The sequence below is a fragment of the Octopus sinensis genome, linkage group LG19, assembly GCF_006345805.1.
Source record: "Octopus sinensis linkage group LG19, ASM634580v1, whole genome shotgun sequence".
Taxonomy (NCBI): Eukaryota; Metazoa; Mollusca; class Cephalopoda; order Octopoda; family Octopodidae; genus Octopus; species Octopus sinensis.
Window position 1 is genome coordinate 46,236,463 of NC_043015.1, and position 15,000 is coordinate 46,251,462.

A 15,000-nucleotide genomic window follows, 5' to 3' on the forward strand; every position below is an offset into this window, starting at 1 on the left:
AGCAGTATTGCGTCTGTCGTTGCGGTCTGAGTTCAAATTCCGCCGTGGTCGACTTTGCCTTTCATTCTTTCGGGGTCGATAAATTAAGTACCAGTTACGCACTGGGGTCGATGTAATCGACTTAATCCGTTTGTCTGTCCTTGTTTGTCCCCTCTATGTTTAGGCCCTTGTGGGCAATAAAGAAACAGATGAATTCATGAACTTCAAAATAAAGGACATTTTAAGTGATTTAACATAGTTAAAATCTGTTGTGCCTGGGGAGAGTCATTCTCTTTTAGTGCCTTATTATTTAACACACTCACCGGTAAAATTTCCGCTTATTTCATTTTTTTATTTTCTTAAAATTTTTGTTGCGTGTTGCAACCTTTTCAATAGTTTTGACTCTGTCCGTTATTTACACTGCGTTCCCTTTTGTTTGTTTGTGCAAATGTGTGTGGGTCAGTGTGTGTGTGTGTGTGTGCCTATACATGCATGCATGTACGTATGTATGTGTGTGTGTGTTTTAGGAGGGGGAAGGAATAATATGCTTCAGTGACCCACTTATCTTTACCTGTAACAAGAGAGGAAGGTATGGCTCTACTTGTCTACGTTCATATATTAAAGAGCTGTTTAATGTCAACTGGTTAGTGGCAAGAAAAGATCTTCTCTAATCATTCCACCTGTGTAAAATTAATTGTCTATGCTTGCATCTGAAAGAGGAAACAATGGCTGCATCTTTTTAATTTTGTAGAATATACCAGTACTATGGAATAGTGTGTCACATTGCATATTTTAGCCATAATACCGAGAAAAAAACAGACAGAGACACCCCACCCACCAAAGGTATTGTTTGTGTTATAATATACTAAGGTATGTATCTTTAAGAGGTAAGTAAGACAAGATAGTGAGATAATAGCTTGTTATTGTTACGAGGTAACCCTAACCCTAACCCCGAAAGCAATACAGGGACCACACCAAAGATTTTGATTGAGTGAGTGTGCTTATGATGGTGTGTTACTAAACTCTCTGGTCGAAGTGAGCATTGTGTCAATCGTGCCATGGTACAATATTTTTCAGCTGGAATTTTGACCTCATTGCAAGCCTCACCAGTTTTTCCTCCCAAATTTTTTTTCGATTTGAGACATCAACACAACGAAAAATGATATATCAACCTCGAAAATGGCCAGGGTGGTGTATACGACACTCTGTTACTAAACGCTTCAGTTGTAATGAATGTAAAAATGAGGATAGATGAAATTTATACCAGAGATATTAAGAGGATAAAAGTAAAAATATACTTTTGAACATATGTACCAACTGTGGGAGGGTAACAATAAGACATGTTAAATATTAAGTATTAAATACAAGGTAAATAATTAAAAATCATTTAAAATGTATAAAGTTGTGTATCCAGATATAGAAATTTAAAGACTTATTTCTTTTATAAATTTCGTATATCCTCATTTTTACCCTAATATCTATATATATAAAACTGTAGTTGTGTGACTGTCTGTCCCCTTCGATTTAGATTCCTAACTCCTCCCACATTTTGCGGTGCAGTTTAACCAAATTCGGGTATCTTATAGTCGTGATTAATATCGAGCCCGTCTGGCTATTAGCGCGCGTCTACGATGAGTCTACGATTTAAAAAAATTTAACATCATTTTTTATTCCATTTTTAATGCATAATTTTTCGTGTGTCGATGGCGGCGGAGTTGGCGTCCACACTCAAACACCTGCACCTGTGTTTGCTTCTCCCCCTTCTTCCCTCCCTCGTGAAGCTGTGGGGAAGGGAGTGTAAGGAAATCAACGTCGTAAAGCGTTGTCAAGGAGACCAGCGTTCTTTTAGAACAACGACTCCATGGCTTGAAGACACTGAGTCAACGATTTAAAAAAAAAATTATCATCATTTTTTATTCCATTTTTAATGCCTTTTTTTGCAATAACTCTCTAAAAATGCTTATATAGTTATTTCCCTTACAAACCTGAGCAACGCCGGGAGATACTGCTAGTTATTTATATACTATATGTTTCTTTAAAATTTTAATTTTCTTATTACTTTTATATTTTTATTTTTCTTGTAATTTAGATACCTTTTAACTGTTTACCTATATTTAATTTTTCATTTCTCTTATTGCTATAATATCATTTCTATGCTTAATTGTAGCAGGTTCATTTTATTCCCATACAATGATTCCCAGTCACAGTTTAGAGCCTTGCCCCCATAACCCTTATTCCTTTATCCTTCAAAGTCTCCTTTTATTAATATTGTGGTAATTAGTAACAGTTAGTCAGCTTTATGTTCCCCTTATCCTCCCTCCCCTATCCATCACTTCCTTATTACTGCCCATGGAGATAGAGCTTGTATGTTTGGTTCTATAAAAATTATCGCCCTTAGACCCTTCATTTATTTTTGAAATGTGATTTTGTACATGTAGGGCTGCTAGAAACTCAGAACCACTTCCATTGCCTTCATTGTGAAATTGTATACAAGAATTAATTTTTAGTTTTTACATTGATGTTGTAGTTTTTCTTCCTGTAGGTGGACAGACATACACAGACATCTATTTTTATTATATATATACATGTATATATATGTGTATACACACACACACACAATAATAATAATATGCCAAAACGAATTTCTGTTTGTCAGTGTCTCAGACTTTGACCCTCCTCTCTCACTATTCAATGACACTTCTATTATTCCTCATGTTGGGGTGAGAGAAATAGTAGGCATAGAGATGGTGAGGGTTGTAGTAAAATGACAACTGTGATAGTAATTGTTCATGAGCTGTAGTTGTGATAGAGTTGGAGGCGATAGTGATGATGGTGATAGTAAGTGATGTGAAAGAGAATGGTGATGAAGGTGGAGGGAAAGGCAGCGAAGTCAAAGGAATTGATGGTGATGGCGTCATAATGGTGTGTGTATGGCAGTTGTAGTAGTGGTGGTGATAGTTAAAAACAATCAGCAGAAAGAGAGAAAGAGAAAGCGATTAGATGGAAAAAAAGATTGTACTGACCCCCCCAGTGGGAAGAAAAAATGTTTATCTTGCAGCTTTGCAACAAGTCGACAAATTATATCATTGTTTTGATGAAAATTGTTCATTGCTTGAAAAGCATTGGTCAAGTTTAATAAAATTTAATATGTACTCAATGCATGAAGTGTCATTGTTGGGCCCAAGATTCAATGAAGAGCCCTCCACAGGAGCTAGATTCAAAGCTGCTAATAGGACAGCTTTTAAGCTAGTATATGTATATATATAGAACGCCATGATTGATCGTTAGCTCCTACACGCATTTTTTTCTCTCCTTGTTTCTCTCCTTTTTTTTCTGTGTATCTTTCTGTCGAAGAGCGTAGGCTCGAAATGTAAAAGACTTGTTCTATTTCTATTCCTGAGTGCCATACTAATACATTTGTTTGTTTGTACTCCACCTGCCTTCATCTTTCGTTTATTTTCGTAAACCTTCCCGTTATATATATATATATATATATATATAGAAAATAGTAAAAAGTGAAAAAACTACAGAAGGCTTGTTTTAAAAGGTTGAAAAATATATATTTGAGTCAATATGTCTGAAGAATGTTATAATTTTTTTTCATACAATGACATAGTTTTTAAAACAAGCCTTCTGTAGTTTTTTCACTTTTTACTATTTTCTATATATTCAACCACGTGTTTTCACACACCAACTTTCTCACCTGTATATATATATATATATATACAGGGTGATTCAAAAGGCACCATGCATAAGAACAATTTATTTTTTTATAAGAATCAGTTTTTTTTTTATTTAACTGTTACTTATAAAAAAAAAATTTTACTATGTATGGTGACTTTTGAATCACCCTGTAAAAATATTTTTTATACCCTCAATAAACATTGGATATAAATTAACAAAGCAGAGGTAAAAAATCAATGTGTTTACACGATATTATTAGGGATTGTATTAAAAAATTGTTGAAATATTTTGAGTACTGTAGAAGCACAGCTGAGTTATTGCAGATGAGGGCACATAGCTCAGTGGTTAGAGTGTCAGGCTCACAATCCTGAGGTAGTGAGTTCCATTCATACAAGTTTAGGATAAACTTGCCAGGCACAGCCTTCAGTGACAGCCCACTTGCCCAAGATGCAAGCAGAGCTGGGAAACTGTTCTGCATGCTATTTTGCAGTGTCTGAAGTTATTGAAGTTGTGGGTTTATGTCGAACACCTGCTGTCACGTTTAAGAAGAGTACAGGTGTCTTCCAAGTCTATTATAAAGATTGTTCCTCCAGCCTCTCTGAAAAGGAGGAGAAGGTCTATTTGTTCATACCAGTGACTTTCAGAATCACAATTTGAAATGTAGTACTTAACCCTTTAGCATTCAGATTACTCTATCAAATGTAAAACCTGTTTAATCACATTGTTTTAAATTAATTGTACAGCATCTTGTAACTCTGAGATTTTGATGATGTCCCTGTTTATTTTTAGAATGACTTTGTAGGGTAGGTGTGAGAAGTCAGAGCTGGCTGGTTTGAGCATAAAACAGGAAGACAATTTTGGCCTGATATGGCCGGTTTAAACACTAAAGGGTTAAATTTGTAAAGAAAATTGTGGTGATCTGCCTTGAAACAACCACAAAGATATTGGTGATTACCCACAACACATTTTTGATGCAAAGTGGGCTCACTCTCAGACTCATTTTCACGAACTACACATCACAACTCCACCATTTGGGCTATGAGGGCCTCAAGGCTGCAGTTTCTTGCAAGGGCACGAATATCCTTTGATTGCTGTTGGATGTGACCCTAGTGCTGCTGGTTGTAAAGGGGGCCCCTATAACATTTTAAGCTTCAGGGCCCTAATATTATAGATCCACCACTGCTATAAAGTAAAACTAGTTTGTAAGAGTACAACAAAGAAGGGAAGCTACTTGGTTCTAATACTGACAGGTCACACTTCAGTACATAAAGTGAATTAATTACAAAGATAGAATGCGCGTTCTAGCATTCGATCCTCAGATGAGGATGTGGTGTATGCGAGAGATTCGAAATAAAGGCACCTACCTTCTCTTCGCTCAGAGGGAGACCCTTCAGCGGTAATGGATCCTTCAACGCAGCCCGACCCAAACGCTAGAAATAGCAGCTGCTTCTCCCAACCTTAACAACGTGCTGACCCCGTCTTACCTGCTCGGCGACCTGCCATGAAAAGGCAGAATGCTGCCCTTCCTGCACGCACATCACTGCTGCCCCTTCTGGTCAGTCCCAAGTTCCGGTCAGCTCCCCAGCTGCTGACGTCATCCCACAGAGGAGAAGGTGGTCAAAAGCCCAAAAGATATATTTTCAATTCAGTGTTTTGTGCCCATCCTCACCTATTAAAGAAATTTTCTTGAAAGGAAAGTACCTGTCCCCTGATTCTGTTTCAGACTCTTTCAACATCAACATTACAAAAAGAGGTTGCCCACACCAGGTTGAAGACGCTCGACCTTTATTCTCTAGAAAAACGCTGCCGCCGTGGTGATCTCATTCTCGCTCACAACATCATAAGCGGAAAGTGTAACCTCTCGAAAGAGCTGTTCTTCACTCCTGCTCCAGAGCGTCGGCTGCGGGGGCACTCCGAAAAGCTCTATCTGCGACAATTTCATCTCAATCGAAGGAGAGAGGCTTTCTCCGTCCGGGTTGCAGATCCGTGAAATAAGCTGCCGGATGAGATAGTGAAGATGCCGATGACTGCTCGGTTCAAAGTCTCTCTTGACCAGAAATGTCCTGAACTCTTTGCATGAACAGAAATGGCATGAACTCTTTGCATGAACACCCTCCATGTCCCCTTATATGGCCTTGCTTTTTGCTTTTTGAGCCAAAAAATTAACTTAACTAACCTGCTTTTGACAAAGTAATCTTATATGCAGATAAATGATCTCCTTGCTTTGATTCACTCATGATTTTATCGATTTTTTCTGATGGTAAGGTATTGCATGGAAAACTAACATAAGAATTAAGTTCCTTAGGGTAACATTAAGCTTCACCATGAGTTTGGTGAAAATCGATTGCAAGTTGCGAAAACTACAACGGAAAATGTGTTGCATGTGATAAGCTTAGATTTTCGACCCCGTGTCGAATTTATCGATTTTTTTCAGAACTGGGGGAACTTTTCAAAATTTTCGCTGCGTTAGTTTTGAATTATGACATTGGGCTATGTGTGTGTCAAGTTTCATCAGAATCGGTTGAAAGCCGTGTTCAGGATGAGAGTACAACCTGACAGACACACAGACAGACAAACTGCCTTTTATATATAGAGAGATGATTAACAAAGGGATGAAGTACATGCTGCTCTTCTCAAATCTTTATATATAAAAGTGAGGTTGTGTGCTGTCTGTCTCCTACGATTTAGATTCCTAACTACTCCCACATTTTGCGGTGCAGTTTAACCAAAAGCGGGTATCTTATAGTCGTGATTCATATCGAGCCCTTCTGGGTATTAGCGCGCGTCTACAATGAGTCTACGATTAAAAAAAAAAATTACCATCAATTTTCCCCATTTTTAATGCATTTTTGGCATATATAAGGGAAGTATCTCTCTAAAAATTTATTATTAAATCTCAGAACGTAAAAAGCTACAGTAACACCCCCCCCCTTTGTGGTTAGCCATATTGAGATGGCTATTATACTTTACATCTCTAAAAATGCTAATATAGTTATTTCCCTTACAAATCCGAGCAACGCCGGGCGATACTGCTAGTTATATATGAAAGAAAGTAAATGCTCTTAATGTTGAGTTTCAATTGGAACACTTTCCACTGCATCTGTTGCATATGCTTGTATCCGATGAATATAAAAGTATCCTTAGTTGCTTTGTAAAAGAGGATGTTTTAGCTGTATCTAAATTATCAGATATTGATCTTAATAACACAACAAATCACAAAGATATGGGTGATATTTACCTTGGTGGATGCGCAATGAGATATCTAGAACAAAACCCCATCATTGGTGACTCGGCTAGATTAAAAACTGATTGCAAACATTTTTTAATAGAATTATACTCTCAAATAAAAATGTGCTTTCCTCTCAATGAAACTGGAGTGTTTGCCCTCTTAGAAATACTTGATCCAAAAGTAGTGCATGACTTCACTAACTCTCCTCAGTCGATAATTCTCTTGGCATCAGACTTTCCAGCAATTCCACCACAAAACGCACTTGATGAACCAGATGATGAGTGGAGATTATTTCAGCAATATAAAGATATTCCTCGTAAAGTATACTAGCCGTCTCAATATGGCTAACCACTAAGGGTGGGTGTTACTGTAGCTTTTAGCCCCAGGAGATCATCATCTCCAGCTGGCTTTAGGCACACTTTCTGTGCCCTTATGATATTTGCAAAGGGAGGTCATCCCTCTCTCGTAAACCTAAGTGATATGAACGGACTGCAGTTTCGAGGTATTTGCCTCTTGTCAACGTACGGTAATCACCGGTTTTCGATGAAGAGAGACCTGTTTGCGAATATCTATTTAATGTTTTTCCCAGTAACCACTGTCACTGATTTCGAAAAACTGTCTGAAAGCAATAATAAATCTCTGAACGAGATGTAAACAGTAACCTGTTTCCTCAAAAACCATCGCTGAATTCTGGTATTTCTTAAAGACGGGCTTGACCACACTAAAATTTGAGAGGCCGTCGCAATTCATGACTAATTTAATGGTGTTACCTCATTCAACAGCATGCATAGGGTGCATATTTTCCCAAGTAAATTGCACAAAGACCCAGTACTTATTCTATCGGTCTCTTTTGCTGAACCGCTAAGTGACGGGGACGTAAACACACCAGCATCGGTTGTCAAGCAATGCTAGGGGGACAAACACAGACACACAAACATATACACACACATACACACATATATATATATATATACATATATACGACAGGCTTCTTTCAGTTTCCGTCTACCAAATCCACTCACAAGGCATTGGTCGGCCCGAGGCGATAGCAGAAGACACTTGCCCAAGATGCCACGCAGTGGGACTGAACCTGGAACCATGTGGTTGGTTAGCAAGCTACTTACCACACAGCCACTCCTGTGTCTTGTCATCGTAGATATCCGAGTAGATTGAACTTCAAAAAGGAGTGAATGAAGATGATATGGATATGTACAAAACTGACAATTAGCTGCCATATGATATAAAGTATTAAATTCTGTATTGATTTTGTCATATTTTTCATCATTAAATTACCAATTATATACCTATCTTCTAACATCTCGGTTTATAAAATAGGATCTGGGTTTTTTTGCAGCAGATAATTTGGGTGTTTTATTATTTGATGAGTGGCAGCCCAGATTAGAAGTAGTAGATAATTTCTGCTATCCGTGGGACCAAATTGGTAGTGGGATAGGATGCACAGAGAGTATGATAGCTACAATAAGAATAGGGTGGAGGAAACTCAGAAAGCTGTTATCTCTGTTGGCCATGGAAGGTTTCATATTATCCAAAATTCTGACTACCTTTGTGTGTGTATATATATATATATCATCATCATCATCATCATCATCGTTAAACGTCCGCTTTCCATGCTAGCATGGGTTGGACAGTTCAACTGGGGTCTGGCAAGCCCGAAGGCTGCACCAGGCCAGTCAGATCTGGCAGTGTTTCTACAGCTGGATGCCCTTCCTAACGCCAACCACTCCGAGAGTGTAGTGGGTGATTTTATGTGCCACCAACACAGGTGCCAGACGAGGCTGGCAGACGGCCACGCTCGGATGGTGTTTTTTATGTGCCACCGACACAGGTGCCAGACGAGGCTGGCAGACAGCCACACTCGGATGGTGTTTTTTATGTGCCACCGACACAGGTGCCAGACGAGGCTGGCAGACAGCCACGCTCGGATGGTGTTTTTTATGTGCCACCGACACAGGTGCCAGACGAGGCTGGCAGATGGCCACGCTCGGATGGTGTTTTTTATGTGCCACCGACACAGGTGCCAGACGAGGCTGGCAGACGGCCATGCTCGGATGGTGTTTTCTTATGTGTCACCGACACAGGCGCCAGACGAGGCTGGCGAATGGCCACGCTCGGATGGTGTTTGTTACGTGCCCTCAGCACGGAGGCCAGTCGATGCGGTACTGGCTACGGTCACGTTTGGATGGTTTTCTTATGTGCCACCGGCACTGGTACCACAAGGATACAAATTCCATTGATGTTCATCTATTTTGGTTTGATTTGATTTGATTTGATTTGATATATATATATATATATATACACACACATTCATTCATATGTGTGTAGCCAGTCAAACTAAACCTTTATCGTCAGTAGTACTATGTCATGGTCATGTTGGCCGAATAGGTATTAATTATTATTAGTTTCCCATTGGTTAAAGTTACTGCCCATATTTGAATTCTAAATCTTTCATGAAATACAGTTCTTACAATTCAGATATGAGCAGTTATAAAAACCCTGATTTTTATTTTAAAAAATTAGTGTTCGTTGGTTTTCACTCGATTCCACAACACTCACTCTCTTGAAATATTGGCTATTGCCATGCCATATCTTTTGCCATATTCTTGTTTCTGCAGTGAACTTAGGTTCTCTGGATAGATTTCCTTTTTTTCTTTTGGTGATGCTGGTGGAGGTCTTTTCCGCCACATCTCTATAATGTCCATATCATCCTCCTTCTTTTTCTTTTACGGACTCTTCGGTGGTGAGTTCACACATTCTTTTCTTTTTTTTCCTGGCCACCTCCATAAATGCTTCCTCTGCTTCCTCCATGCATTTATCACTTACTGGGGCCGCCACTTCGGTACTCTGCTCTTGTTGGCCTTCCTCACAGACTCTCTGGGGGCACCTCACTCTCATGTGTCCCTTCTCTTCGCATTGATAGCAGGTTAGTGGTCATCCTTCCACCACTGCTCTCAACCTTATGTACTCCGGTAAAATTACCTCTTTCCCGATTTCGTTCAAATCTTTTTGTAGAACCTGAATGACCATTTCAAGGCCATATCCCCTACAGTTTACTTTCTTTGTCCTCGTTACCTTCAAAATTTTGGCGTCCTCTTTGGTTTTATGCATCACGTCTGCCACCAGCCACCCTTCTTTGATTTCAAAGGGTATTCTTCCTATTCTCACTCTTGCGACCCTTTTGCCGCAGTAAGTCAGCAAGAGTACCTACTCTTGTGATTTATCGCCTCTTGTTTGTTGGCGAACCTCACCTCCACTGTGCCATATTTTCTTCCTCTTGTGTAGAATGTTGTCAGGTTTCTTATCTCTGCTACACCTTCTTCTATCGTTTCTACGTAGGCTATTTCGATTTACTTAGTTGTTGTAGACAGTGTTTATAAACAACTGTTCATTTCAGTGTACTGGTTCTGACTTCCGGCGGGATCAGCTTTAGACTGGATCCTTCCTTCTGAATCAGCCTGTTAGACTTTTCAGTTTTTTCTGCTCAATTTTGACCTCTCATACCTTGGTTCATCTTGATTATCTCACTCCCATTTCTTAATATATAATTAACCTAAGATATTTTTACCTAACTAATTAACTTTTATCCGCAGGTAGTAAATTTTATTTCCTATAGATCCTATATTTTAATTCATTAATATCAACTCACTATCCATGAAATTTGAATAATTTACTCTTCTAAATTACCTCTCTTCATATTATAAAATATCGCATTCTACTAAAACCTATGAATATCTTCCTTCTTTGATTTTCCCTCTTCCATCTTTCTTAGTATATATTTTGACCCCCAATATGTTCACTTGATTAATAAGGCTTTTTCCCCCAGTTAATGAGTACTATTTTGACCTCTCATACCTCTGTGCGTCTGTAGTTGTACCCTTTCCAGCCACTGAAGCATAACTCCTGGCCTGTTCTGGAACTGGTTCACAATCCATTTTCTCCATTTTTTTCCCTGCTTCACCCCAAAACAGGGACGAAGACAAACGCAAAAATCACAAGCTTGCAGGTAAAATTAGTAACAGTATTTAACAAATTCAACAGTTCAAATCATAGGTTCACCCTCATATGAGACCCTCCAACAAGTATACTACAAAGCACAATAAAACTCATGTCAACTGGAATAAAAAAAAATTAAACACCAAAAAAAAAAAAACTTTGCCGGACCCATCCTACTGACTGTCAGACCACTATATATTAGTAGTGGACCAGGCCACTTCCCACATGGGGGCATCTGCAACATGTTGCCAAGCAATTTTTACGATAGGATTTCTTATCTAAATTTTTGTTTATTCCATGCCACCCATGCCTTCCCCAACAAAAAACTTCTAAAGTAAGTGAAAAATTAACAAATTCGGGTGGAGTTAAATTCGTATTGGGGTGGGTTTAAATTTAGACTGCCAGCTTTTCTTTTCTTCTTTTTTTTTTTACAGATATGGAATCTCCGCACTCGATAACCCACAACATGGGCGGTTTATTGTAATTACTTCTGCCTTGGTTCGTCCAATCACTACTCTCCTTACGTAGCACAGAGGCCATTAGGCATTCCGTGGTCGCTTGATCTTGGTCGTTGCTTTGAACAGTCTCCACGTGAAGAACCCTCCAAGTAAATTCTGCTCGAAAAAACTAAAGGTAACGTGTATTATCACTTCTTTCTGTTATTTCTACAAAAAAAAAAAAACACAGCTGCATAAACATTTTGAGTCGTGTTGTTTGTTACTAGATACGAGTAAGTTGTACAAATACATGCATATAATCATGTGTGTACGTATACATACATATATACATACATGAATATATATATATATATATATATATATATATATATATATATGTATACATTTATATTATATTGAGGGTACTACTATTCGTAGATACCAACACGCTAAGAGGGACCAATGCGGTCAAAACTACTAAAAATAAACAAAATGGCGGGCTCATTCGCAATGCATTTCGAGAAAAAATCCAGCGTGCCATTTTCATAGATATATAAAGATAAACATTCGGACATGCTACGACGAATTCTACGGTTGGCTATCGAGCTTGTAATGTTATGTTTTTCTATTATATTTCTTGAGTTTGTTGCCTGATGAACATAGAAATGCATATTCTGCATTTAAATGCGAAATCACATGTGGTATGTAACTGAATTCTTTTTAAAATGATGTGTTTTGAAGTTTTGCATTCGGTTAAAATTTTGTTTATTTTTAGTAGTTTTGACCGCATTGGTCCCTCTTAGCGTGTTGGTATCTACGAATAGTAGTACCCTCAATATAATATAAATGAATATTTTCAAAGAGGAAGAATTTACGGATTTTTTCTCTTACGAGGTTTTTCACGCTGACTACTGATAATTTCTTTTAAAGATTTTATCCTCAATTGTTAACATATATATGTATATATATGTATCAAAAGAAAAACAGGACACAAAGGATTTTGTGGTATTATATCCTATCACCTATACAGGTGCTTACATTTATCAGGTATTCACCCTGAATTTATATATATATATATATATATATATATATATATATATATATATACCCGAAATCCTCGAGTATAATCCGCAAGAAGAAAATGGAGGGGATCAAGAGGTGGTATTCAACTTTTAGATATTATATTATGTCTGTTTATTATTTTAAAAAAAAATTATAATATACATACATGTATAACAGATTGTTTTACATATATAAAAAATACCAGTATATAACGTAGAACGTAGAGAGTAGAATAGTTTCTTACAACCGTTTCAACCAAGAGGTCACAGTACCCTACTTCCATTCCTTCAGTGAACTGAAGTATTTGGTAGATAAAATTAAGGTACTTGGGTGTGCCTGGGCTTCGTCAGAGAGTTCAGAAAGTTCATAAGGTTAAGTTATAAATATAAATAATACATAAACATAAATACATATCTATATATACTGTAAATCCTCGAGTATAATTCGCATTTCCCCCCCAAAATTGAAAGGTCAAAATCACTAGTGCGTACTATATACGAGGTTGAAAAGGAAAAATATTTTCTAAACAATGTCCGGGTCTCTGTTTGCTGTCTGGCAATGTTTATTCAGACATGTTTTGTGATGTCGGGCGTGAAAATACCTTAAGCTAAGCCTGAAAGCAATGAAGTCATAAAATATACATCCATAACTTGCAGTAAGCAACATTTATTAAAATAAAAGTATTCAGAAGACAGAATAACATATAACAAAACAATTTGCAAACATATTTACATTCCCGTATGTAAATTAAGAACATCACTATTATTGTATTATGCATACGCGGAAGTATATATATGTATATATATATAGATGAGTGTATTTTTACCTTGTTAACAATTAACATATATATATATATATGTATGTATGTATGTATGTATGTATGTGTGTGTATGTATATATATGTGTATATATATGTGTATATATATGTGTATATATATGTATATATATGTATATATATATGTATATATATGTATATATATATGTATATGTATCATCATCATCATCATCATCATCATTTAGCGTCCGTTTTCCATGCTAGCATGGGTTGGACGGTTCTACTGGGGTCTGTGAAGCCAGAAGGCTTCATCAGGCCCAGTCAAATCTGGCAGTGTTTCTACGGCTGGATGCCCTTCCTAACGCCAACCACTCCGTGAGTGTAGTGGGTGCTTTTTACGTGCCACCCGCACTGGTGCCAGACAGAGCTGGCAACGGCCACGAACGGATGGTGCTTTTTATGTGCCACCGGCACGAGGGCCAGGCGAGGCTGGCAACGGACACGAAACGGGGCGGTGCTGGCAACGGTCGCGAAACGGAAAGTTCTCTTACATGCCACCGGCACTGGTAACACATCTGCAATTTCCATTGATCGATTTCCATTGATCGATTTCGATTCTGATCCTCACTTGCCTCAATGGGTCTTCACAAGCAGAGTTTCGACATGCCACCGGCACTGGTAGCACATCCGCAATTTCCATTGATCGATTTCGATTCTGATCCTCACTTGCCTCAACACGTCTTTACAAGTAGAGTTTTGTGTCCCAAGAAGGGAAGGTATGCATACGTAGGCTGGCTCCATCCCATGTAGAAGGCCACGGGTTGTGGACTCACTTGTCCTGCCGGGTCTTCTCGCGCACAGCACACTTCCAGAGGTCTCGGTCTCTAGTCATTTCCTCAGTGAGACCTAAAGTTCGAAGGTCGTGCTTCACCACCTCGTCCCAGGTTTTCCTGGGTCTGCCTCTTCCACAGGTTCCCTCAACCGCTAGGGTGTGGCACTTTTTCACACAACTATCTTCATCCATTCTCGCCACATGACCATACCAGCGCAAACGTCTCTCTTGCACACCAACTGATGCTTCTTAGGTCCAGCTTTTCTCTCAAGGTACTTACACTCTGCCGAGTGTGAGTACCGGCATTACACATCCATTGGAGCATACTGGCTTCATTTCTAGCGAGCTTACGCATATCCTCAGCAGTCACGGCCCATGTTTCACTGCCATGTAGCATGGCTGTTCGTACACACGCATCATACAGTCTGCCTTTCACTCTGTGCGAGAGGCCTTTTGTCACCAGCAGAGGTAAGAGCTCTCTGAACTTTGCCCAAGCTATTCTTACTCTAGCAGTTACACTTTCAGCACACCCGCCCCCGCTGCTGACTTGGTCACCTAGGTAACGGAAACCATCAACTATTTCTAGTTTTTCTCCCTGGAAAGTGACGGAAGTTGGTCTCAGAGCATTTTCAGTGTTTATTGTTCCTGAGCATCTGCCACATACAAAACCATCTTCCTAGTTAGCCTTCCTTTGACATTGCTGCATCTCTTATGTGTCCATAGCTTACACTTGGTGCATCTTATAGAGTTTCTACCTACACCTTTTCTACAGATCGAGCAGGCCATCTACTACTGAAGGTGTTTGTGATTTGTCTACCTTCCTACTGATTACGACTTTGGTTTTAGCTAGATTGACTCTGAGGCCCTTCGATTCTAATCCTTGTTTCCACACCTGAAACTTCTCCTCCAGTTCTGATAGCGACTCAGCAATTAGAGCAAGGTCATCAGCATAGAGGAGCTCCCAAGGGCATCCTGTCTTGAATTCCTCCGT

The 15,000-nt window shown here is 38.8% G+C and overlaps 1 protein-coding gene across 3 annotated transcripts in view; it reads left to right on the forward strand.

Moving 5' to 3' along the window:
* The first annotated feature begins 562 nt into the window (after positions 1 to 562).
* Positions 563 to 15,000, forward strand: part of LOC115222236 — a 29,974-nt gene continuing 15,536 nt past the window's right edge. For 2 of the 3 annotated variants that reach the window (XR_003882687.2, XM_029792394.2), the window contains exons 1-2: positions 563 to 849; positions 11,338 to 11,536. The gene's annotated coding sequence lies outside the window, so the exon portion shown is untranslated. The remainder of the gene's footprint in view (positions 850 to 11,337; positions 11,537 to 15,000) is intronic. The other variant, XR_005003111.1, reaches the window with a different exon arrangement.